This window comes from Aulonocara stuartgranti, assembly GCF_965226115.1.
Source record: "Aulonocara stuartgranti genome assembly, chromosome: 15".
NCBI classification, from domain to species: Eukaryota; Metazoa; Chordata; class Actinopteri; order Cichliformes; family Cichlidae; genus Aulonocara; species Aulonocara stuartgranti.
In genome coordinates, this window is record NC_138951.1 from 16,014,551 (window position 1) to 16,039,385 (window position 24,835).

At 41.0% G+C, this 24,835-nt stretch overlaps 1 protein-coding gene across 1 annotated transcript in view; it reads left to right on the forward strand.

Moving 5' to 3' along the window:
• Positions 1–24,835, forward strand: part of LOC309689798 (uncharacterized protein) — a gene marked incomplete at its 3' end in the record, with an annotated part of 45,415 nt that overhangs the window by 2,960 nt on the left and 17,620 nt on the right. The window lies entirely within an intron of this gene.

Consider the following 24,835-nt stretch of genomic DNA (forward strand, 5'->3'; position numbering starts at 1 on the left):
GAATGGGCAAAACATAAATTGGAACAGGACCCTCAGTTCACACAGAAGATTCTGTTCAGTGATGAGGCAAACTTTTATGTGAACGGTGAAGTTAACAAACAAAACCACCGCTATTGGTCTGACACTAACCCACATTGGATGGATCCCTCCAAGACTGTTGGAACAACAAAAGTGATGGTTTGGTGTGGTATATGGGGTACAATGATAGTGGGTCCATTCTTCATCAATGGAAACCTCAAGGCCACTGGATATTTGAAATTGCTACATGATGTGTTTCCCTCTTTATGCACTGAAGCTGGCACGTTCCCTGAGTTTTTCCAGCAAGATGGTGCACCACCACATTATGGGTGCCAGGTCCGAGCATTCCTAGATGAACTGTTTCCTGGAAAGTGGATTGGTCGTTGTGGGCCAGTTGAATGGCCCCCAAGGTCTCCCGATCTGACCCCCTTAGACTTTTATCTTTGGGGTCATCTGAAGGCAATTGTCTATGGTGTGAAGATGTGCAGCACCTGAAACTACAGATACTGGATGCCTGTGCTGGCATTTCTCATGCGGTGTTGCTATCAGTGTGGGAAGAGTGGGAGAAGAGGGTTGCACTGACAATCCAACACAATGGGCAGCACATTGAACACATTTTATAACTGGTCAGAAACTTGTAAATAACTCATGAAAGAATAAAGTTACGTTGAAACCAAGCACACCATTGTTTTTCTTGTGACATTACCAATAAGTTTGATGTGTCACATGGCCCTCTTCCTATTGAAAAAACAAAAGTTGTATCCAAGATGGCCGACTTCTAAATGGCCACCATGGTCACCACCCATCTTGAGGAGTTTGCCCCCTCACATATACTAATGTGCCACAAACAGGACTTTAATATCACCAACCATTCCCATTTTATTACAGTGTATCCATACAGGGAGTGCAGAATTATTAGGCAAGTTGCATTTTTGAGGAATAATTTTATTATTGAACAACAACCATGTTCTCAATGAACCCAAAAAACTCATTAATATCAAAGCTGAATGTTTTTGGAAGTAGTTTTTAGTTTGTTTTTAGTTTTAGCTCTTTTAGGGGGATATCTGTGTGTGCAGGTGACTATTACTGTGCATAATTATTAGGCAACTTAACAAAAAACAAATATATACCCATTTCAATTATTTATTTTTACCAGTGAAACCAATATAACATCTCCACATTCACAAATATACATTTCTGACATTCAAAAACAAAACAAAAACAAATCAGCGACCAATATAGCCACCTTTCTTTGCAAGGACACTCAAAAGCCTGCCATCCATGGATTCTGTCAGTGTTTTGATCTGTTCACCATCAACATTGCGTGCAGCAGCAACCACAGCCTCCCAGACACTGTTCAGAGAGGTGTACTGTTTTCCCTCCTTGTAAATCTCACATTTGATGATGGACCATAGGTTCTCAATGGGGTTCAGATCAGGTGAACAAGGTGGCCATGTCATTAGTTTTCTTCTTTTATACCCTTTCTTGCCAGCCACGCTGTGGAGTACTTGGACGCGTGTGATGGAGCATTGTCCTGCATGAAAATCATGTTTTTCTTGAAGGATGCAGACTTCTTCCTGTACCACTGCTTGAAGAAGGTGTCTTCCAGGAACTGGCAGTAGGACTGGGAGTTGAGCTTGACTCCATCCTCAACCCGAAAAGGCCCCACAAGCTCATCTTTGATGATACCAGCCCAAACCAGTACTCCACCTCCACCTTGCTGGCGTCTGAGTTGGACTGGAGCTCTCTGCCCTTTACCAATCCAGCCACCATCTGGCCCATCAAGACTCACTCTCATTTCTTCAGTCCATAAAACCTTAGAAAAATCAGTCTTGAGATATTTCTTGGCCCAGTCTTGAAGTTTCAGCTTGTGTGTCTTGTTCAGTGGTGGTCGTCTTTCAGCCTTTCTTACCTTGGCCATGTCTCTGAGTATTGCACACCTTGTGCTTTTGGGCACTCCAGTGATGTTGCAGCTCTGAAATATGGCCAAACTGATGGCAAGTGGCATCTTGGCAGCTGCACGCTTGACTTTTCTCAGTTCATGGGCAGTTATTTTGCGCCTTGGTTTTTCCACACGTTTCTTGCGACCCTGTTGACTATTTTGAATGAAACGCTTGATTGTTCGATGATCACGCTTCAGAAGCTTTGCAATTTTGAGACTGCTGCATCCCTCTGCAAGATATCTCACTATTTTTGACTTTTCTGAGCCTGTCAAGTCCTTCTTTTGACCCATTTTGCCAAAGGAAAGGAAGTTGCCTAATAATTATGCACACCTGATATAGGGTGTTGATGTCATTAGACCACACCCCTTCTCATTACAGAGATGCACATCACCTAATATGCTCAATTGGTAGTAGGCTTTCGAGCCTATACAGCTTGGAGTAAGACAACATGCATGAAGAGGATGATGTGGACAAAATACTCATTTGCCTAATAATTCTGCACTCCCTGTATAAATGGCCCACCCTGTAGTTCTTAACTAGTTCCAAAACTGTCCTGTGGTTCTAGTGCACACATGTGCATGCTGTTGTAAAATACAACCTCTGTCTGCATCCCACAATGACCTAATACCAAACATCTTCAATCATTCTAAAAGCGATTCTTCAAAGGGGATTTGTGTCTCCAGCTGGAATTGCACCAGCAACCAAATGAGCATGTGAACCACAACACATCTTTCATGAAAATAAAAATATTTGGCGTGGGAGCCCTAGCACAGTACAGAATGACTGAAAATCCCTGGTTTTACTCTCACCATTAGTAAACCATATAGAAATATATTGGTGCACACTCTATGGAGATCTGACTGGTGGTAATTGGTGCTTGGTTGGCAGGAGTTGGTCTACCATGGTTTTCTTTCTTGTTTTTTTTCTGAACCACAGTTGGGGATTGTGCTGATGAGCAAGGGAGACTGTTTAAAAACAGCAATGATCGCGCAATCAACTCAAAACAGTTAACTGAAAGACTGAAGTGGTGCGTTTGACACCAGGAGGATCACCTTCCACATTACATGAAACCATTTCATCCTTTCTTTTTGTAAAAATATCACTTTTTAAACCAAAATTGAATTCAAATGGCTCTTAAATGAGCTCAGTTGTTAGAACGGTCACCGCAAGTGACAAGGATTAATTGCTGCTTTCCTTTCTGTGTGCTGAGCCGACCTATTCTATTCCCATGGCGTCAAATACTGCCATTTCGTCAATGCCACCGGTGTCTCAGAGATGGGCACAAAGTGTCCTCTGGTGTATGTGCCAAGCCTCCCAAGACGTGCAACCAGCAGGCAGCGGTTTATGTCCTGCTTGAAAGCTTTGTTTGATTTACATGTTTTATTTTCAGTCGCTTTTTGGTTGCATTTATTTACATCATGAAAAATAAAACACCAAGGGCTCCTGACCATGCGTCTGTATGTGACATGCGCTTGAGCCAACTGCATATGCACCAAGGTCCTTAAAAAGAAGAGGCAGGAGGTAAAGACAACCAGCAAACCCTGGATAGTGTGGGGGAGGCGCTGAGAATTTGAAGATGGAGCAAAAAGGAGCTGGTTGTTAATTAGCTAAACTCTGCACGACTCCTTAAGTCGGCAGAGGTCAGGCACAGAGCACCATCCAAGGAAAAAGCACTCCAGGGGTCCTCTGCCTTTCTCTTGGATTTTGTTTTTTTTGGTATTGCAGATGATCAAATGTTGGCTCACATCAGCACAAATTTCAAATACTGTCACTACCCCTTCCTTTGATGCGTTTGAAGCCAAAGGCCAAGATGAAATTATTTATTTTTCACAGTGAGAGAAAGAAGATCATACTGAAGAAATGAGTTTGAGTATATTTATAGATTATAGACAAAGAATAAATTAGATGGCGTGTGAGTACAGTTCCTCTGGCCGTGGTCACGGCTGCTCTCACAGACTGAATAGAAAAGATGGCCTGATCAACACAGAGAGCACCTATTTGGTTGTGATGCTTCAACACTAACAATGCTACAAGTCCACACTGGTCAGTATGTGGCTGCCATACACAACAAATGGTACGTTACAGTAGCTTTAGATGGTGGGAACAAAGATATCTGTTTTGACTTTATTCTCAAAAAGATCAATAATATTTTTCTCAATGTGGCTCTAACACTGCTTCATATAGGATAATACGCTGACTGATTTATTTATTTTTAATTGAATGACCCAGGTGACACTTCCATCAGTGCTGTGCTGGTGTCAGTTTTACCTTGGTCTCTGTTTGCGAACAAGCCCACATTTTGACATAGCATCATGAAGTTTTCATAGTAGGAAAATCATGGCAGAATCTTGGGACTGCATCTCTAAACCATTAGTTATACGCTGTCCCATTGCCTCTGATGGCAGTGGTTCCACCTTTGGGCCCTTGGTACCTTTGACACCTTTGTGGTTTTTGTGTGCGGTGCTAGCATTGGCTATTCTGCACCTGCACCTTTCTTTTTTTTTGGTGGAACTGCAGGAAGCAGGTTATAGATTAGTCAGGTGGACCAACACCTCAATAATAATAATAAAAAAAGATTTGAACATTAGTTAAGTTGCTGCACAAAATTATTTACCGACCTAATGTCTGTTCTATGAGAGGACTAAATACAGAAGTTTAAATCTTTGTCAGTAGGGTAAAGCAGCAGGCACTGAGTGTCATACTACAGGTTAAGGAACCTTTTGTCTCATTTTAATCACACCTGACGGTCACACATATTGTTTTTAGGAAATGAACAGTCAGCCAGGATGGATTTCTACTCTTTTTTGAACTGTACTGGTCCTTTTTTTTATTATAGACTTCACGCAAAACATGCCCATCTGCTCTAAACAGCTGGTTATGCCAAATGGTGCGAATACTACTCAATGTGAATTTTAAATTGTTGGTTATAAATACAGCATATTAATAAAAAGGAAAGTGTTCTCATAATTCCCACGACACCACTATAAAAGTTCAGCACGTTTGTTGGCGTGTAACGGCCGGTGAGTGATCATTTTGAGGTCGGGTTTGACTGCTTTTACATGGAGTCGTTACCTTTTGTTTTCCTCATTAATACCGCAGGTGCAATTTGCTATAGTAGGTGTTCTCCTAATGTTTCAAATCATAAATGCTCTCATAGGAAAAAACACAAAGAAAAACAGAAAAAAGAATTTATGTATGAAGTTTTATTGCATTTAAAATACTTGAAAAATGATCAGGTATGTGTTAACCATCTTCTCAAATAGTCCTTTTACGTTACAAATGAGCTGACAGCGGAGTTTCAGCACAGCCACACATCAGAGATTATCTGCGAGTTAATCATGTGTAGGATCTTGCTGTGATGTTACAGGCTTTGTCAGCACAAAAGCTTGTGATGAAGGGAGTACAGATTCGAGGACATCTCTGCCTCCGTTTGATGTGTGTAACTTAAAGAACTGTTAAAGGATTTAAAACCTTTTTTGTTTCGTCTTTTTCTTCCTTTATCAGCCACCTGCAGAACTGGCTCTTGATCATGCCTTGGTCATCATTTTTTCAAGGTTGAGGCAGACTGTTAATGACTGTGCGCACCACATCGTTTTAAGGAATGTAAAGCAAGCAAGGGACGCATCGTGGGCAGTGATGCTGTTTATGACTTCTGGTCAGACAAAGAGCTCGTGCTTTAAAAATGAGCATGTTGAACATTTAACGTGTCTCTTTTAGTTCTGTGAGTCAGAACGGGATTAAACCACTAGGTGGGACTGTTTACTTTGATAAAATGCCCGACTACTGCTTTGACATGACTGCTGGTGTATTTCAAAAACCGTCCATTCCCACAATCCAGTGCAGACAGTGAGTGTTTTCTGTGTAAGCATAATCCCATATGCATGAGTAAATTTGTTAGTGCAAATGTGTTACTGTGTCTCTCTTTTATAAGTCATCTACAAGCTGTAATAATCATTTAACTAAAGCAGCAGTTCCTTACAGTTGGGGTGAAATCACCACAGGAAAAAGTGTTTAATGCTTTTAGAAGCAAACTTATGACTTTATCAACCTGATGAATTAAGTTTTATGGCTTTTGCTGGTTTGCAGCATTAACCTCGGGGGTAAAAGCTAAAGGTTTGGGGTGCGTTATAATGCAGGGAACATTCCTCGTTAGATTTACTTTCATATTGCTCAGTTTGTTTCATCTAAGGGTTCCCTGTAATTGTAGCTAATTTAGGTCTTTGTGTACACACTGATTTGGCAAACACTAATCTGTTTCAATTTGATTTTATGAATAAAACCACAGGTTTCGTAACTTGAGCGTGTTGGAATACTTAACATCTAACATTTCTAAATATACTGTAATAAGCATGTGGCCAGATTCAGCCTTGTTTGAGTTGCTGTCAGTCTGCACACACATGGAAAACTTTTTATCACAGCATTTTTGATTGAGCTCATAATTAGGGTTTTACATCTTTGTGTATTAAGCTTGCCTTTTTTTCTATCTGCACTGCTGCTTACATGTAATTTTTCATATGCATTGTGCGATCATGTTTATCTTGAGCGGCAGTTGGGCCTAAAATCAAGCTCATCCTTCCTCAGTCTGGATTTATTCATCTCTAAGATTGTCTCTCAACCTTTGAAGCTACACTGTGCTGTAGGACAGAGAAAAGGCTGGCGAAGGAGGGAGGACGTGAGGGGAATGTGAGGGCGGCTGAACTTGGAGACGAAGTGCTCTGCTGGTTTTCAGAATGTGCAGCTTCAGTTCGGAACAGAGGTGAAGTCAGGACTTTGAAATGTGTGAGGCTGAGGTAATTTGGTCGGAGCTGGTGTCGCGTTGGCCTGAAGTGAAACCTTTAGTTTTGGCGTGTACCTCTCTGCAGCCTGTTCGCTTCCCTCTAACTTTCTCAATGGAGGGGATGCCAACTGAACACCTGCACATGGCATGAGAAACGTGTCTGATCTTCATGACGTATGCAGGGCCCCGGCAAGACCAGGAAACGACTCCCTCCTTTTTGGTCGGAAGAGTGATGTCATCGCAGGGAGAGCGTGAGGTTGGCTGCGGCTTTACTGAGCTTGGCATTTTATTACCAAGAGTACCAGACGTGTGACCACATGCACCAGTCCATGCGAGGACACAGACCTGGGAAGCTGAGAGCTTGATATCATGGCATTTGTGAACCGATATAAAGCCCTTTCAGAGGGAAAAGGAGAGTGAAGCAAAACCATAAAACAGAGAAACGCAGACAGATACCCAGAGGGGAAGAGGGACAGCATGAGTGTGAATGCTGATGGGGATAGCAACGCGTGGAGCAACAGAGCTGCAGAATCCTGAATCCAGCAGATGGAGACTCCGTGTCCTTGTTTTGTGGTGATCTGTGGAAGCAACATGCAGCTCGCGCCTCTGCCTCGCACTGCTGCAGTGGAGGAGTAAATGCGGAGCCCAGCACTGCTCCAGGTGATCCACAGCAGCCCAGCCCGGCAGACTGCTCCCTCCTCAGCCTTCCCTCTCCTCCTCCTTTTCCTCCTTCTCCTTTTCCACCTCCTCATCCTCTTCCTCCTCCACCACCTCCTCTTTTTCCTCCTCCTCCTCCTCCTCTTCTTCCTCCTATGTCACTGCTCCATTCCTCTGAGGGCTTTGGAAAGAGATAAGAAAGGATCAGAAAAGCAGAGGAGAAATCCTGCTGTCCCCCCCTCCGTTCTCAGATGTGACACACCTCTGCCCGACTGTCCGCCGCTTCCCTGTCATCGTGTGAAGACGCGCCGCATATGTGCTCAAATGTCTCCGGAACATAGACTCACTACTAGGTAAGAAGACTGAGACTCATCCAGAGAAATGTTTCTTGCCCAATGTTTTCCTTTTGGTTTTTTTTGTTTTGCTTTTTCTCGAGACGTTTTCTGTGGAACTGTTCCAGCCCCGAGTGAGAGTGTGAATTTAACAGGTAGATGAGAAGTTATCACATCAGATCGGACAGAAAAGAAATCAAACGAGGCTCTCAAAGACAAATACATTTGTCTTCAGGTTTTAGGAAAAGCACCTCTTCCCCTCAGCAGTCACAGGGATCCATGCAGGTGTGTGTTCATTCATATATGTGTGTGTGTGTGTGTGTGTGTGTGTGTGTGTGTGTGTGTGTGTGTGTGTGTGTGTGTGTGTGACAGAATCCAACAGGGTGGCAGGGATTGCTCTTCAACCAGAGCCTTCTCGATGGGTAACAGGGGGATTATCATCTTTACAGTGTGGCCAAAAAGCTTTCTATCGATCTCCTTATGGCCACAAATGTCAGTAGAATCTGTGGCTTCAGCATAACTGACAGACTGTCTTTTTCAGTGGTACCAATAGTTGATCATTATGTAATCATTTTTATGGATACAGTTTGGCGATAGAGAGGGAAAAAAATCTCGTCATTTTCTGCATGTCTTAATCCCCCGTTTTTCATGGATGGGGATGAATTTCAGATGAAGAAAGCACTGAAAGGGGGAATTAGGGTACTGACAGGAGGGTGGAAGAGGACAGGAGGGGGGTGGAGGAGAATTTACTCCATCACTCTTTGATTTGGAAAAACTGCTGGCCAACAGCTGAATGGTGCAAGTCTTCAGTCTCTCAGTAACATGCTAGGTCTTACTCTGCAAAGAAGTGACCAAACAAGGCTTCATCGCATTCACCTTTCAAACACAGTGTCTTTGTAATATCATAATAAGAGATGGAGACCAGGTGATTCTGCAGCAATGTGTCCAAAACCTGCATTCTGCTGTGAGACAGAGCATCAGGACTCTGTGTGTGCGTGTCTGTGTGTTTGCGAGCTAAAACCTCTCACAGTGTCCTGCAGAAAACCTGTTTTGGATAAAAATACATGTGCATTTATTGCTAATTTATTTTTGGATGCAGAATCAAATCTTTCATCGCTGCATTTGGCACCATGAAACATCCTGTGCGGACATCTGTAGTCACACACATGTGCACAATCTGTACATATTATGTGCTCTCTCGCAATAAGCTCTCATTTCTCACACACTGTACACAGAGATAAACCTGTCGGCGCACTCCGACAGCTGTGCAGGATGAATCAGGTTGCTTTCTGGTGTAGCGAGGTGTCTGGCTGGCCGTTTGTCATGCGTGGCATTGGGAGGATCCCAAAGGAGCAGAGTCTGAGCTTCTCTCAGCTCCCAAGCGGCTTTTCCCCCTCCTTTTGATTCTCCAGGAGATACACTAGCATCCTGAAATGCTTCATTTAGCCATAATAAGAGTGTCAAGCTCCACCAGCAGCCCCCAGAGGCTATAATGTAAATTACACATGTGAATATGAAAGTCTTGGACAGTCTCTGCCAGTTACTTCTTGATGGTAGAAGGAGTACTTTGACATTTTGGTTAATGGTTTTTTGGCTCTTGGTTATGAGTAAGTAGAAGATTGATCACTATAATGTCTTAACAGCAAATGTACAGATGAAGCTCACAGTCTATTGGCTTAGCTGAGCATAAGGACTGGAACCAACACATAAAAACTGACTGTTCCCTGGGCTGGACATGTAATAGTTATACCGGCCTCCTGCCAATTTGTCTCAGCCTTTCCCAACATCAGAAAATTTTCAGTTCCGTACATTAGCGGGCTTCACAGATGCTGTTAGGTTTACTTTGTTACTGCTGGACAGAGCCACACTAGAAGTTTTCCCATTTACTGCCTTTGCACTAAGCTAAAGTAACTAACTTCTCACTGTGGCGTTGGCATTTTAGATTGACCCTAGTGACATGAAAGTGAAAAAGTACTTTACCACAAAGTATAAAACTCAGGGTTTAGCACTCTGAGAGCATGGATGTGCTCACGAAATTTCTAATCCTGCTTGATAATGATACTGTTATGCAAGACTGAATTACAGATTCAGGTCAGGCGGTCAAAACATTAAAATTAATCCTATGTAGACCTCTTTTACAACTTTAGTCAGATTTCAAGGAAATTAAACTATTAAATGTGGAGATTCTTGAGTTTCATGTAGAATTTTGACTTTTGACCCAACAGCGTTGTTAAATCAGTTCTCATGTGATTACAAAAATGATTCGGAGTCTTTTTTGAAGACCAAAAATTTCCATGAATTTTGACATCGGGGGTTTTTGAGTTAGGAAACAAACACCTGGATGGGAAGACTGATTTTTCAATCATTTCAACCATAATCGGTTTAACAGTGCTCTTGACTGCTGACACCGGATGGTAATTCATATTTGGAGTGTTGAAACATCCTCTGAAGTCTCGTTTTTTTTTTTTGTATTGCAAAGGCTTTTTGTAGCCTGGAAAGATTTTTTTTTTTCTAAATTCTTGATTTAGGAGTTTTCTCCTACTCTTCTCTGCCGAGCACTTTCAGTTCTGAGCTATTTTAGGCTGTCTTGCAGGCACAATATGTTTAAGATTTACCCACACAGTTTTAATGGTGTTCAGATCAGGGGAACTGTGAGGGCTTTTCCAAAAGCTTCAGTTTGCTCTGCTCCATGATGGATTTTAGACGGACATTTTCACGTCTCTTTCTCTTTCAGCTACGGTTTCTTGGCCGACTGCACGACATTTGGATCCAGAATTTGTCAATATTTATTCTTCTTCTATACATGTAATGTTTCCAGTTCACCTGGTTTCCACACGTGTTACAGCTGACATGATATTCTTTTACTTCAAAGAATTCTGAATTCAAAATTAGTTTTGACTTGTTTTAAATGGGACCATCCAGAGCTTGCTTTGTGCAGAAGAAGACAATGGGGAGCAAAGGTTTCATGTAGGCCAGGGATGTCGAGTTCTATTTCAGTAAAGGTCAAATTTGGGAAAGGGGGATTTCCCAATGTCAGATGATGTCAGATGTGGTGAGTTTAAGGGCCAGATATACAGCCAAGTGAAAAGGGAATTTTTTCTTAGCACTCTGTGTAGTTCTGTGAAAAACTAACTACATTCCGTAGCTTGTAGAATCACTTTTAGGAGCAATAATGTAAAGTAATTGTTTTCTCTACGATTTTATCAGTCTCTCACATCGAATTTAGGCCCACTCTTCTATACAGCATTACCTCAGTTCATTGAGGTTTGGGGGCATTTGTCTGGACTTTGTCTGCACCATTGCAGCACCTTCATTCTTTACTTTTTCAACCATTCTGCTGGAGATCTGCTGCTGTGCTTGGGATTGCTGTCCCGTTGCATGACCCAGTTCCAAACAAGTTTTAGCTGGCAGACGGACAGGGGTCACGTTTTGCTCTAGAATACTTCGGTACAGAGAGGAATTCATGGTTGACTCAAAAACAAGTTGCTCAGGTCCAGCAGCTGCAAAACAAGCCGAAATGATCACCTCCTCAGCACCTTTTCTCTTGACAGTTGCAATGAGGTATTTGTGCTGATGTGCTGCACTTGATTTTCTCCAAACTAAGCATTGTGCACTATTGCCAGACAGCTCATGTTTGGTCTTGTCTGTCCAAAGGACATTGTTCCAGAAGTCTTGGAATTTTATATAACTTTGCAAACTTAAATCTAACTGTCATGTTCTTTTTTAGAAAGAGCATGTTAGCATTCTTACATTCATTTTGGTCCACATAAATAATTCAACAAGTCACCTAGCCATCATAAGGCCTAGACAAAAAACGAACTACAGTCATAGTTTTACTGGTAGGCTGAATGTCGACTATTGGCAGTATGAGGAAATTTAAAATGCATGATAAAGCATAAATACATAAAGGCAAAGTGATAAATCTTTCATCTTGTTCTTGCATTAATTTTTGAAAGTGTCACTGAATGTGTTTTACAGTCCTGAACATGACAAGTCAGTGTTTGTGTGAGGCAAAAAGTAAAAAAGCTTTGATCGTGTAATTTAGTACACAGTCTAGCCTTCTGGTGTAAAATCTGATCAACAAAATCTATGAACAAAAAAAAGCTGTTATTTGTTTTTGGGGGTTTTTGGAACCTGTCCTCTGATTTGCCAACGTGACTTTTCATCTTCATCACTTTAAGGGTTGGCTCATACGTCTTTTTTTTTTTTTTTATAATGTAGCTGCATGCTGCTTATCAGTTCAGCGATTTTCAGTCTCTGTCTCTGCTGCTGTGTGGCTTCAAAATGATGATGCAAAGTATGTGAAATTGCTTCACGGTAAATGGATGCATTGGCCTTTCTTGCCTCTTCTTATACTCAATGAAGAAGTAGTAAGTTTAACACCTCTAGTTGATACTGCCTTCAGGATCAACATACTTCTTTTTCTGCCAAGTTTAGGTTCAGATACACATAACTGTTTAGTTTGGTGTATGCACAGGTTGTGTGGCTCTATACGAATTTGTCGAGGACTGAATTTAGCTCTGACCCTTGAGTTAGACACATAATGGTAGTTTGGACAGTGCAAATGACATGTTTTTATTGCCTTTCTCTGTTTTATATCAATCATTCCTTAGTAAATTCAAAAGAAGAGCCCATGGTTGCTGAGTCAGATGATTTATCAGCTCTCAGTCATCATCAGGTGACAATTATTCTGCTTCCAATTAAAAATCAATTAAGACTTAATGAGCTAATAAGTCGTGAGACTCCACTTTTTCTCCAACTTTTGCAGCTATCACAATAAAGTTTTATTTTTCTGTTTGTGTAACAAAGTTTAACAAACAAAAACTGCACGTCAAAAATTCATTTTTAAAGTGTGTTTGGGTGCTGCGATTGCTCTTCAGTAAATTTCCCAAGTTGTGCCAAAAATATTGCGCACAACTGAATGGCTAATTTGTTTATCTACCCTCTTAGCTAGACGCACAGATCATGTTTTGTTTTTGGATTAAGCCGCAGTACATCTGGCAGTTGATGGTATCTTTTCTCTCGGTTTTGCTGCGGAGGTTTGGAGGTCAGAATGGAAAGATTAACCACCCATTAACTGACAAGCTGATTCATTGCTGGGTGCAGAGCAGGACGGCAACAAAAACACCGGCAAATTCAGTTAAATTTAAAGTGACAAGCTGCACATTCATTTTAAATTGATCTTTTATGTCTTCTTATCGGTGCTGCTGAACAGTCATTTCTGTGGCGCATCTGCATCGGCTGCATGATCGAGACATGACACGAGAGTCAAACTGGGATAGCTTAGATGACGCCACTTGAATTATTTTAACCTGCACAGCTTGATGTTTCTCTTGGTGACACAATTTACTTTGTTCATGGTGGTAAATCGAGTGTGTATTTAGACCCCATAGAGGCAATGTGAGTGGGTGAAGCACCACAGCCAAACAAATAAGCATATAAAAAACGCTGACAAGCCCTGCCACAACCTGTCCAGGTCCAGTTACAGATTGCCCTATGACAGCTGGGATAGGCTCCAGCCCCCCCGCTTCACTGAATTGGATAAGTGGGAGAAAATGGCAACAACAATATCATAGTTCCCTGAGTGGTTATCCCATTGTCCCCATTTCGAAACGCCTTTAAACTTGCACTGCAGTTTGCTTCGTAAGCATTTCCAGGCACTGACTTTAAGCAACGAGAGTAATTGCTGTTCTCAAGCCATGTGTTGTTAAACCTGCATCTGCCCATTTCTCTATATTAATGAGAGTGCTAGCTAGCAAGTCCCATTTTCTTCATCATCATCTTCAGGCTCTCCACCAGTGTACTGCAAACATGGCAGCTTGCCAGGGCTGAGCCTTGAGATTTCTTTTAATATTTTTAAGATGTTAACTGTTAAGTTAGTTAATGCATCCTAGCTGCTCTTTACCTCTTATAAAAACACAAACAATTGACAGCATTAATAATCGAAGCAAAAACAGCACCACTGTGCTGGAAAGTATTTAATATCCATCCACACAATAAATACATGTAACCCTCCTCCCACCCGCTAATATTTGGATACCAAATTAGCTTGATTACTTGGAGAATAAAGAGTATCTTCAGCACGTTTGTAACCATAGCTGTCCAAAACTACAAGTTCCCCTTGACTTTTGCTTAGTTTTAGCAACGGAAATTGTTCATTTCTTCTTTTACTTTCTGTAGCAGTAAGAAGTGATTGTGCTGTTGACAACCACCTCAGGGAATAACACTTCCCCAGATTCACCAATTAACTTACTTCTTGATGACTCAGGATCAGGGTTCTTTTAGCAGCTTACCTATTTTAGAGCTCAGGCTGTTACAACACATCGTTCCTTTGTCTTGTGTCTTGTAGCACCTTGGTATTTTCTTCCAAATCATGTCTACAGTGTAGTTGTAAAGTCCATCGTAACTAGACTGTTATCAAGATCTCTTTAACTGTCTGAGCAGCTGATATCAAGAGGAAACAGATGAAATGCAAAGAGGAAATAACTGTAAACCCAGGGTTTAAAATGATTGAATGCATGTGATTATCCACCCATATGAACATGCATTGCACATTTGTTAATAATAATACTCAATATGTGTGATTTAAAATGATATTGCCATGCAACATATATTTAAATTCATTGTGTTTAACTCATTAATCAATATGTGTTCTGTAATGTCACAGCATATTCAGAATGTTTATTATCAGAAAATAATAGACGATAGCAGAACTGTTTTAAGTGAGTAGAGTTCAGCAGCACACAATGGGAAGGCTAGAAGGAGTTGCAGATGGAGGAAGCAGTAAAAATGTATGGTCATATGTAGTTTCATCCAACTTCGAGCCCCAAACTCAAACAAAGAAAAGTAAAATGTCTTTGAGAAGGTGAAGCTGTCTTTTTTTAGCAGTCTTGCTCCAAAATTGACTTTTTCTCACCATCTTTTGTTTTATCTGTTGAACTCATGTCTGTCTTTACTCTTTTGCTGCTGTGGTGACCAACGACTGCCCTCGGGCATGATTAAAGTTTAATGTCAACTCTTTTTATCTTAACAGTTTCTGGGTACCGTGATGTGCAGTGCTGCAGTTAAACGAGGAGAGCCCAGGATGGAAATAACTAGAATCCAAGGTCCCAGTTTTAATCCCTTCAAGTGGTGCCTGGTACAATACCATGTTAGGTAGCAAGTGAAGCTGCGTGGGCGTGTGAGTGAGTGGAAGAGTGAATATAGAGAGCGTTCAGAGGAGTGAGCTCGATATTAGTGGCAGAGATTGATACCATTGTTCTGAGAACGTGGAAATATGTAATTTCTTGGCCAGTTTTGACACAAAAATCAGGCATTTTCACGTCATAATAGGTCCCAATGCTTAGTATGCTGTCGTTTCATAAGCCCTGTGGCAAAAGATTGAATTTCCCTTTGCAGTTTTTGCCTAAATCTTGGTTTGCTCTTATTGAAGGCCTTCTCTGACCTAAAGTGAGAGCCAGTTTGACCCACTCTCAAGTTTTTTTTTTTCTGTGTATTTTGGAGGCAGTAAATCATTAGAAATTCATTGTGTTTATGCGAATCGAGTCTCTCGTTTCTCGGTATTTTTAATGAGTGAGTCATCAATGCTTTTTGGATCTGGCTAAAAAATAATTTCCTTCCCTTTTCCATTTCAGCTGTCAGTGGCTGCACCAAATGCAGAAAGTAAAACGGTAAATATGAGCTGGTTGGAGAAGAAAATAAAATCAATTGGAAGCAATAATGACGGTAAACTAGAGTGAAAATCACACATTATGTATCGATCAGCTTGAGGAGAAAATCTTTTGTTGAAGTCGAGTAAGAAATCCTCACATTTAGCAGGAGGAAACCCCTTCATTCAGGTGTGTGTTTTATTTAAAAGATGTTGCAATTAACAATTGAGTCATCCACCTGGTGTGTGTTGTGTGGTTTGGCTTCCATAATGAGGACTGGATTCATCTTCAGTCTCTGACAGTACGCTGAGCGGGATATGCTGCTCTCCAGCCTGTTTCCATGGAGATATTCGGGAGCTGTAGCTTCCCCCTCTTTTGCTGTACATTCCTCCAAACGGTGCTGCTTTATAAGAGGGATCTGGGCCAGTGTGTGTGTGTGTGGGATTTAACAGTGTGTTAACAGGCACACAGACACGTATGGTGCCATTGATGGATATACTTACGCTATTGTGGTAGTATTGAGTGTGTGTGTTTGTGTGTGTGTTGGTACCTCCAACAGTGTCATTGTACAGTGTGTCTGCAGGAGTTGTACTCTCTCTCCTGGTGTGTCATGCTAGTAGTAGCTGCTGTAGCGAATGTTCAAGTGTGTGTGTGTATGTCATAGTGAGTTATGGAGGCTGAATTATTCGACTTGCGTATGTGTGTGCGTATGTGTGTGTGTGTGTGTGTGTGTGTGTGAGAGAGAGAGTGACACTGTAGTGACTCAGACTGGTAGAAAGGGTGAGAGAGAAGAGTTGGATCAGTGGAGCGAGAGGGCAGAAGAGGTTAGCGAGAGAGAGAGAGAGACGGAGAAACAGAAGGTGAAAAGCTTTGCTGATCTAATGAATGCAGAAAATAATATATAGCCTCATTGACATAATCGTGCTGCAGTGTCTCGTTACTGTATGTGTAGGGCTGTAGGGCTGTTAAAGCCAGAAAAAACAAGGTGACAAAGGTGACAAGCGATTCCTGGCCAGACAAAGAGGCCACCACAGGGACAGAGCGTGTCGAAAATAGCTGCGAAAAGGATCTTTGTGTTTTGGCAGAATGATGCAGTGCAGACCTGAACAGAGAGTCCCTGCCGTATGGAGGCCAGGGCAATCCCTGTAACAACAGGATTTTTAATCCCGAAGCTCTGCCCTGTCAATGCTCTGCATGTGTCTCTTGGAGTAGTACGATCCACTCACTGATTCTTCGACCGTATCTGATAGTTTTTGCACGTTACCAATTAGTTTTGTGAGAAGAGCACTTACATAATCTGGCTTGGTTCTGTGTTAACTTGATTTTTTTATTTTATTAACAAGCTTGATCAGTTTCCTTGTGAAGCACTTGGTTGCAGCAGAACAATTAATTTCTTGTTTAACTGTTAGGTCTACACAGAGGGGGAAATAATTATTTGACCCCCTGCTGAATTTGTAAGTTTGCTCACTTATTGATATTCTGTCTCTCCATATTAAATTTTAACCCTAACAGTAAGATCACATCATTATTTGCCCCATCCCATAAGGTGCAATCAAAAAGGTTAGAAACAGACCAGGGACACACATTATTTGTATGGGACCTGTTGCGTGTTTCTTTTTTTCTTGTCAAACAAACACATCATGGTCACTTTATTAGTTACTTACTAATACCAGGTTGGACCCCTTACATCGTAATTCTTCGTGGCGTGGATTTAACAAGGTGCTGTAAATGTTCCTCTTAGATTCTGGTTCACATTGAAATGCTGGAATCTCACAGTTCCCACAGATTTGTTTGCTGCACATCCAAGAAGTGAGTCTCCTGATCAACCACATGCCAAAGGTGCTCTACTGGATTGAGATCCGATGACTGGGCAAGCCATTTAAGTACAGTGAACTCACCACTATGTTCAAGAAAGCAGCTTGAGATGATAAGCACTGTGACATGGTGCATTATCTTGGTGACAATGTTGTGGTCATAAAGTGCTGGACAATACTCAGGTAGGTTGGTACTAAAGGGCCCAAGGTTTGAATCATTGATGTAAGGCAGCATGGAACTGTTCTCATCCTACTATCCAAATGTTGCATTGAGACTCATCAGACCAGGCAACATTTTTCTTCTTTTTATCAGTTTTTTTTTTTTCTTTGATCTTCTGTTGTCCAGTTTTGGTGAGCCTGTGCAAATTGCAGCCTGCTTCCTCTTCTTAGCTGGCAGGATTAGTACTCGGTGTGGTCTTATGGTGCTGTAGCCCATCTGCTTCAAAATTTGATGTAATCTCCCAATCAGAGATGCTCTTCTGCATACTTTGGTTATAATAAGGGATTATTGGAGTTATTGCTCCATTCTTATCACCTTGAGACACTTGGAAATTCTCTGATTTCTGGTATTAGCGAGGCTCAGATAACTGCCACTCAGTAGATAGTTTCCCTTTTCTGGACCATTCTCCGTAAATCCTATAGATGGTTGTGTATAAAAAAAAATGGATACATGAAGCAAATGTCCTCAATTTAATTTTTTTCTCTTGTCAAAACGAAGCAGAATCAAATTGATTGACCTGTGTAATTTTAAACAATCTGCTTTCATGCATGAAACGGATCTGTGTGTTCCCCCTTGTATACACTCGCAGTCCCTGTGCATAGCATAATAGGATATGATGTGTGCAGGGATTGCCTGTAGAGTAGCCGGGTGGTAGCAGTGATCTTAGTCTATTACACTCAGGGGAACTCTTATAGGATCAGTTCGAGTCGGGCAAGAGAAAAGCTCTATGCGTGCGCGGACACTGCTGCTCACTGTGGCTCGATCCTTGCCAGTGCTGTGTTACCTGCCATGCGTTAATGGCCAGAGTGCTCTGACTCACGCTGGGCAGCGGAGCCTGCCAGGTGGTACTTGTCCACGCAGGGAATTTAGAGTGCTAATACTAATGTGCTAAGCCAGCGTCCGGTCAGGCCAAGGGGGAATCTGAGTGCCACAGATGATATAAAACACCGACAGGGCATGGCTAGGTGCACCGTTGAGATGGTTTACTCAGCTGGAAGCTCACATGCTTCCTGTCATGCTCGCTTTCTGCATCCTGTTCAGGAACATGTGAGCATATCTACAGGGACTCATTCACAGAACCACTCCACCTGCGTTCAGCTGTAACACCTGTGAAATGCATCTGCTTGTATAGAAAACAAAACGTTCGCCTTCATCCAAATGACTCTACTTTGCTGCCCAAACTTTATTTCTTCACTGATGAAGGGAAGTGTTTTCCTTGTGGACAGAAAGAAGAGATCCACATTTTTCTTTCCTTTGAGCCTTACACACAAACACTTCTTCTTTTATTAAAATTGATTTCGAACGAAAAACATTCTTTTAGCTTTCAAATCCCTGAACAGTCACTAATCAGAGGGTTCTGCTCACTTGGAAAGAGTCTATGTAAGACGTATTTTGCTTGACTCTTGCGGGCTGCTGGCATGCAGCACCCACAGCTTGGCCTGATCAGCAGACCCTTGGCTCATCAGCACAACTTAAGCGTGGAAGTGGATTATTAATGGCGTTGAATATTCCACTTATAAGGGATCCATCAAGTGTCTTAAACATAATCTTTGAGTCCATTTAATCCTAGATACTTATTATTAAGATACAAATCTTTTGGTAGATCGTTTTGGGAGAAAAACATTTGAGCATGTTTGTGTGTCAGACTGCTTCATCTGCTCTTTAAAAGTCATTAATCAACAACAACAAAACATAAGCAGCAAACGTTTCCCATATGTGTGGGGGCATATGAAATAAACCCAATAATTTAGTTTAAAGCCTTTTAGCAGCATCAGCATTTGCTAATCATTTTAATTGCATGGGATTAGGAGATCTGTTTGTCACTGCAGAAAAGCAAAACAAAACACAAGAGACTTAAAGATTGTGGCCTGCGCTCTGATCTGTGGTGGCACACAAAGGTGAGAACACTGACAGCAAAGTCTAGCACCCCGCTGGTGGTGACAGTTTAATTTGAAACTAATTATGGAAAATTCTGGAGCTTGTCTTATTTTCTTTTTTTTTTCCCTTCCACATCAGCCCCGCTCAGGGAGTGAAAGTGTTGACATATGCCGTTCAAGGGTTTGGATCAGAAAGAAGACGAGTCTTAGTTCAGACATCTCTAAGCAGATTTTTAAAATATCGTTATAGACGCTGTAGAGATTGTCAGCGAGATCAGTGACGGCAAGGCTTCACTGTAGCACTGCAAAAAAAAAAGTTCTAAACACCAATCAAAGTGTCACTGGCGCTTTAATGTTTCAAAAGAGCCACAGATCTCTTTTGTTAAGTAAAAAAAGAGAGTTGAGATACCACCAGAGGGCAACTCCACCTCTGTCTTTGTGAAAATCGAGCAAAAATTCTCACATATTCCTAAAGAAAGGGTATAGATTTAGTCACAGAGGAGATTTGGCTGCCTACAGGGATTTTAAATTGACCACTTTGGAAATTAGTAGTGATGTGACGTTCTGTATCGAGGCTTCGAAGCGTGTGTCGAGTAATGGAGGGGGCGTTTCCGCGAAGCGCGTATCGAGGCTTGCTTCATTTATGGGAGGAGCTGAAAATGATGACGTCCGAAGCCTCGCTGCCCGGTTGTACCACGCGACTGGTTCAGGAAGCGGTTCGAACTTTGCCGCAAATAATCATTTTCCATACTGCCAGCATAAATATACACAGTATACTGCCATCACTACAATATAGATGTTTTACACACTCCTTTTGTTGTTGACATTTACAGGCTGTGTGCAAAATGCCACACTCTTCAAATTCATGCCAACTAATATTTTTACGTCCAGTAGGTGTCCTACTAGAGCAAATGAAGCTTCAAGAAGCTTCGCGTTGGGGTGAACCAATTGGATGAAAAGCTTCAGTGCTTCATGAGGCTTCATCTGCCCATCACTAGAAATTAGGTGTGTGTGCTGAGAAGAGGGAGAGACGAGTGCACCTCTGCTCTTCATATCAATATTCTTTCAGCCCATTAAAAATAAAAATAAAAGCTCTCTGTTGTTCCGAATAAACAGAGAGTTTCTAAACTGGGATATAAAAGATGAATGTAGTCACTGTGGTGTTACCCACTGCTTAGTGCTGTTAAGTTATGAAGCCACAAGCGGAGTGCGATCGCCAACATCATTGCGGCGATGAAACCGGATGTGACGGGTGAATTAGAAACCGAAGGAGAGGACGCAGTTATGTGGCAGTGACTGGTCATTAAAAGGCAGGCATGGCTTACAGTACAGTACTGTGCAAAAGTCTTGCTATTAGTTTGAAACTTGGTATATCTTGGTACGGTGTGCAGTGCGTCCCCAAAAACTGTGTCACGGTCTGCGATGCAGACTGTGTGGAGGTGAGCATAAACCAGACGCGTGGAACAGAACTCTGTTTAAACAGATAGCGAGCCATTTTAAATGTCTAGTAGAAAAATACAAATCAAACAGGAGAAGGCCAACTAAGGAAAAGCAAACAAAACCTTGAACTGGATAAGTTAAACATGAAAACACAGTGAACATGAACCCTGGATTTGAGATGCATGGATTCCTGGAACATAAAACATGAAAAACAGAAGACCTGACAATGAACAAAGGGAGGCACAGGACTTAAATACACAGAAGGGTAACGAGGGAAGTGGAAACACATGGTGAACACAGCTGACACAACTGGACTTGACACAACAGGGTAGGCAAAACTTAGCAGACTGAACATGGAACATGAGACTGTCAAAATAAAACAGGAAACATAGCGAGACGTAGACTCTGACAACTTGGGAGAGGGAGACAAAGACATGACTAAGACACGCAAGGGACGACACTGGGGACACAACATAGACAACATAGTAGGGAAACAGAGAACTCAAAACATAGAACCAGCTGAATCCTAAACGATATAATTATATAAGTTAGAACATAATACAAAAAAAGGTACAACACCTCAAAATGCTGGGTCAAAATGATCCAGAACCATGACAATCAGTCATGGATCGGACTCCCCAGAGCCCACTCAACATTATTAAATCACTGCAGGATTCTGATCCTGCACTAATCCAGTACTTATGCCTGACTATTCTTTGTTAAGCCACTTAACACTGACCTGTGAATCATTTAAGCATGAAAAAGGTATCTAACTTAATGGTTAGCTGAGTTAAGTACGTGTCCATACACAACAGAGAACTTGGAAAAACATAGCAAAAAAACAATTTTAAGTTGAATCTTTGTTCTTGCTGCATGTCACAAAAACAAAATCAACTGTTCCTATTTCTTCAGTTGAAACTATTAAAAATGCCAAAGATAACAGTTTGATGTGCATAAAACAGTATTGCACCAACAAGGTGATTCTCAAAGATCTATTAGCCAAAAGCTTGTTATATCTCAGCATGGCATGCAGTTTGTCTTTAAAGAAGGCAAAAGAAAACGTGTCAGGCCTAAAAAACTATCTACAACCAATGAACTGGAAGTCAGGGACTTAAAAAATAGGAGAAAAATCCAGCAAAGACCTGATATAGGTTCTTTGGTTGATTCATCTACTGTTACAACTACTGTTAGTGGCTGTCGAGAAGCCATTCTTAAGGAAGGGAATATACAGTGCAGCATTATAAGCAATGGACCGGCCTCCTTAGAGCCCAGAGCTAAACATTATTTAGGGAGTGTGGAACAAAAGGTAGCCAACATTCAAAGAAAAGCTTTGCAATATCCTTGAAGAAGCCTGGAGAACTATTCTTGAATAACAATCACAGAAATGATTATAAAGCTTGATTAAGAGAATTCAGGAATCATGGTGGTCATACCAAATATTGACTTTCATGCTGGTTATAGTTGTAAAACCTCAGTTTTTGCATACTTTTTGTATAATGCATGCTTGAATATGTTACAATAGGTTGCTGCATCTGTTTCCTATTTTCCTATTAAAATGCAAATAAGTAAGGGGTGCTCAAGACTTTTCTAAATACTGTATATTCTACTTTAGCCTCCCTTTTGATTCCAAAGTGGGAATAATTTACTAAATGAACAGTGTTATAGTTTACTAAGTGAACCAACAAGCACAGTCATTTTCTCATAGGGTTGTACATTTTGGAACCACTGCAGCTGCCACCTACTGGCTATAAGACGTAATGCAGATCCAAGATCTTTTGCATTCACTTCACTAGTTAGACCTGGAAGCTATATCCATCTTTGAAAGCATTCAGTTTATTACCTCTGCCAACTAGGTAATTTTTTTTTCAATCTCATTAGTTTTTCATCTCCAAAATTACAGAGCTCTTAAACACACAGTGGAGCCACGGACAAAGACGAGATCAACCATGCACTTAATTTATTGGCGGTTAATAGCAGATCAAGCAGGCTTTTTGCCCAATATTCAAATAAAATTACATTACAGTGTCACAGAAATCCATGGCTTTTTAAAAACTTTTTGTTTCTGAAAGATATTCCAATTGATGTTTGAAACGAGGTTTAGGAATTGTGTGAAAATTGTGATTTTTAAAAAAGTGTTATTGTACACACTGTAAAAGCAGGTTTTCTGAAATATATCAGCGAAGAACATGTTGGATCTCTGTATACAGGATCATCATACAGTGAGACCAGAAGCACTGAAGCACACTGAAACAAAGTTTTTATCTTTTGTTTTGTAAACTTCTTCATTAAAAAAATCTCCATAATTTAGTACAAGAACATTTTGTGTTGAGCCTAAAAATACGTTTTTGAATGTTTCCCCATTGTATCCTATCATTGTAGCCTTTTTATAATGCTGACAGGTAGTGCCACAGTAACATTAGACGTTTAAATGTTTCTCTTTCTTTTTATTTTGATAGGTATTGTTAAATGATGCAGGTACATGTAAGCTAACCAGCATGACATCAGGAGGTTCGTTCAGTCTCTGAGTGCTTTCCGCTAATGAGCTTCTCTCCAAGAAGCACAAAAACTGTCCAGTATGTTGAGCGCATATTCAGCCAGACACTGGTTCTATCTATTGTTTTTTGTGGCTCAGTTCCTGTGCCAGTATTCATTTGTTTAAAAAAAATAAAGAAAAGAAATGAAAATGCATGAGCAGGTGAACATAATAAAGTCTGAATCCATCATGTGAGCTGCTGCTGAAAACAAAGCCAACAGTGCTGTGGAATTGCTTTGGATGCTTTCACTCCACATCACATTACAGATAAGTTTTTCTTTTCTTTTTAAAAGCATCAAAACAAATAAAAAATAATTTAAATGAATATCAAAGTTCCCTCAAGGCTTCTGATTTGACATTCACTCAGCCCATTGTGATGGGTTTTGTTCAGGCACAGCAGCAGCGCTAAAACCCAAGGCCCTCAGAAAATCAGGACAAAAGCTTGCCATTATGATTGCAGATGGGCATAATAAGAAATACTGTAGTGTGGAAATGCCCAGTTTGTGCTTGTGTAATCTCCCACAGCAGCTTCTTTATTAAAATATTCTGTCACTGCAGTCTGTGCTCAGTGTCCTAAGAAGAAACAGCTTCTGTTGAATGTCAGACAGCTTTGACAAATTGCACTTGAGTGTGAGACCCACACTGATACTGGTGTGAGGCAAAAACACGGCCCATGGAAGCCTCTCAGCGGGGACGTCAAAGTGGACGCAAATATAGAACAAAGCGAAAGGAAGTAAAAGGGGTCAAGCTGCTTGAATGTTTTGAAAAAATGTCAAAGGAACACGAAGAATTATGTCCAATGCAGTTGGAATTACATGAAAGTTAAAAGCCAATTCAAAAGACTTGAGCTATATAGGTTGTATCCTCTTGTGATAACAACTCAACCTTTGTATGGTTGGGTTTAAATGATGGACAGTATGCCAGATTCCTTCTCTTTCACTAACAAGTTCCTACCTTAAAAACCACGTTTGAAATACTCAATTGTAGCCAGCAGCGACCTATCTAAAAATAAAACTGGTAATAGCCTATCACTGCAGAACGCAGTCTGGAGCCGAGGAGGGAATAAAATCATAGCTCATAGTGGAGAGTGGAAGACTACACCTGGAACAACAAATTGGAGAGCAGAATTTCTTGTTGGATCCATGTGCTAATAATTAGATCTTACAGAGAGGATGTCTTGCAGCACAGTGGAAGTTATAAAAATTACAAATCTGAGCACCTGGCTAAGTCACTATCCATAATCCTATCATTTCCCTGTAGAATTATCCCCTGTAGATAATTCTGTGCACTGTGGGTCAAAATACGTTTTCTTCATTGTCCCTTTAAAAAAAGACGGTGGTCATTATCTGGGACGAATAAAATATGACTACATCTACTTGGAAATATTATTTTTATTATTATTGTTATTGTTCCCATTTTCCAGCTTGCAGAGCAGGCAACATGAGTGACTCACAGCAGTTCAAAAGCATGTTGTTATACCTAATCATTATCTGTACAATTGGTTTCAGTATGACACATTAAACTGCATGATCAGAGCTCTATGTGGGCTTACACAACAACTGCGCATACACACAG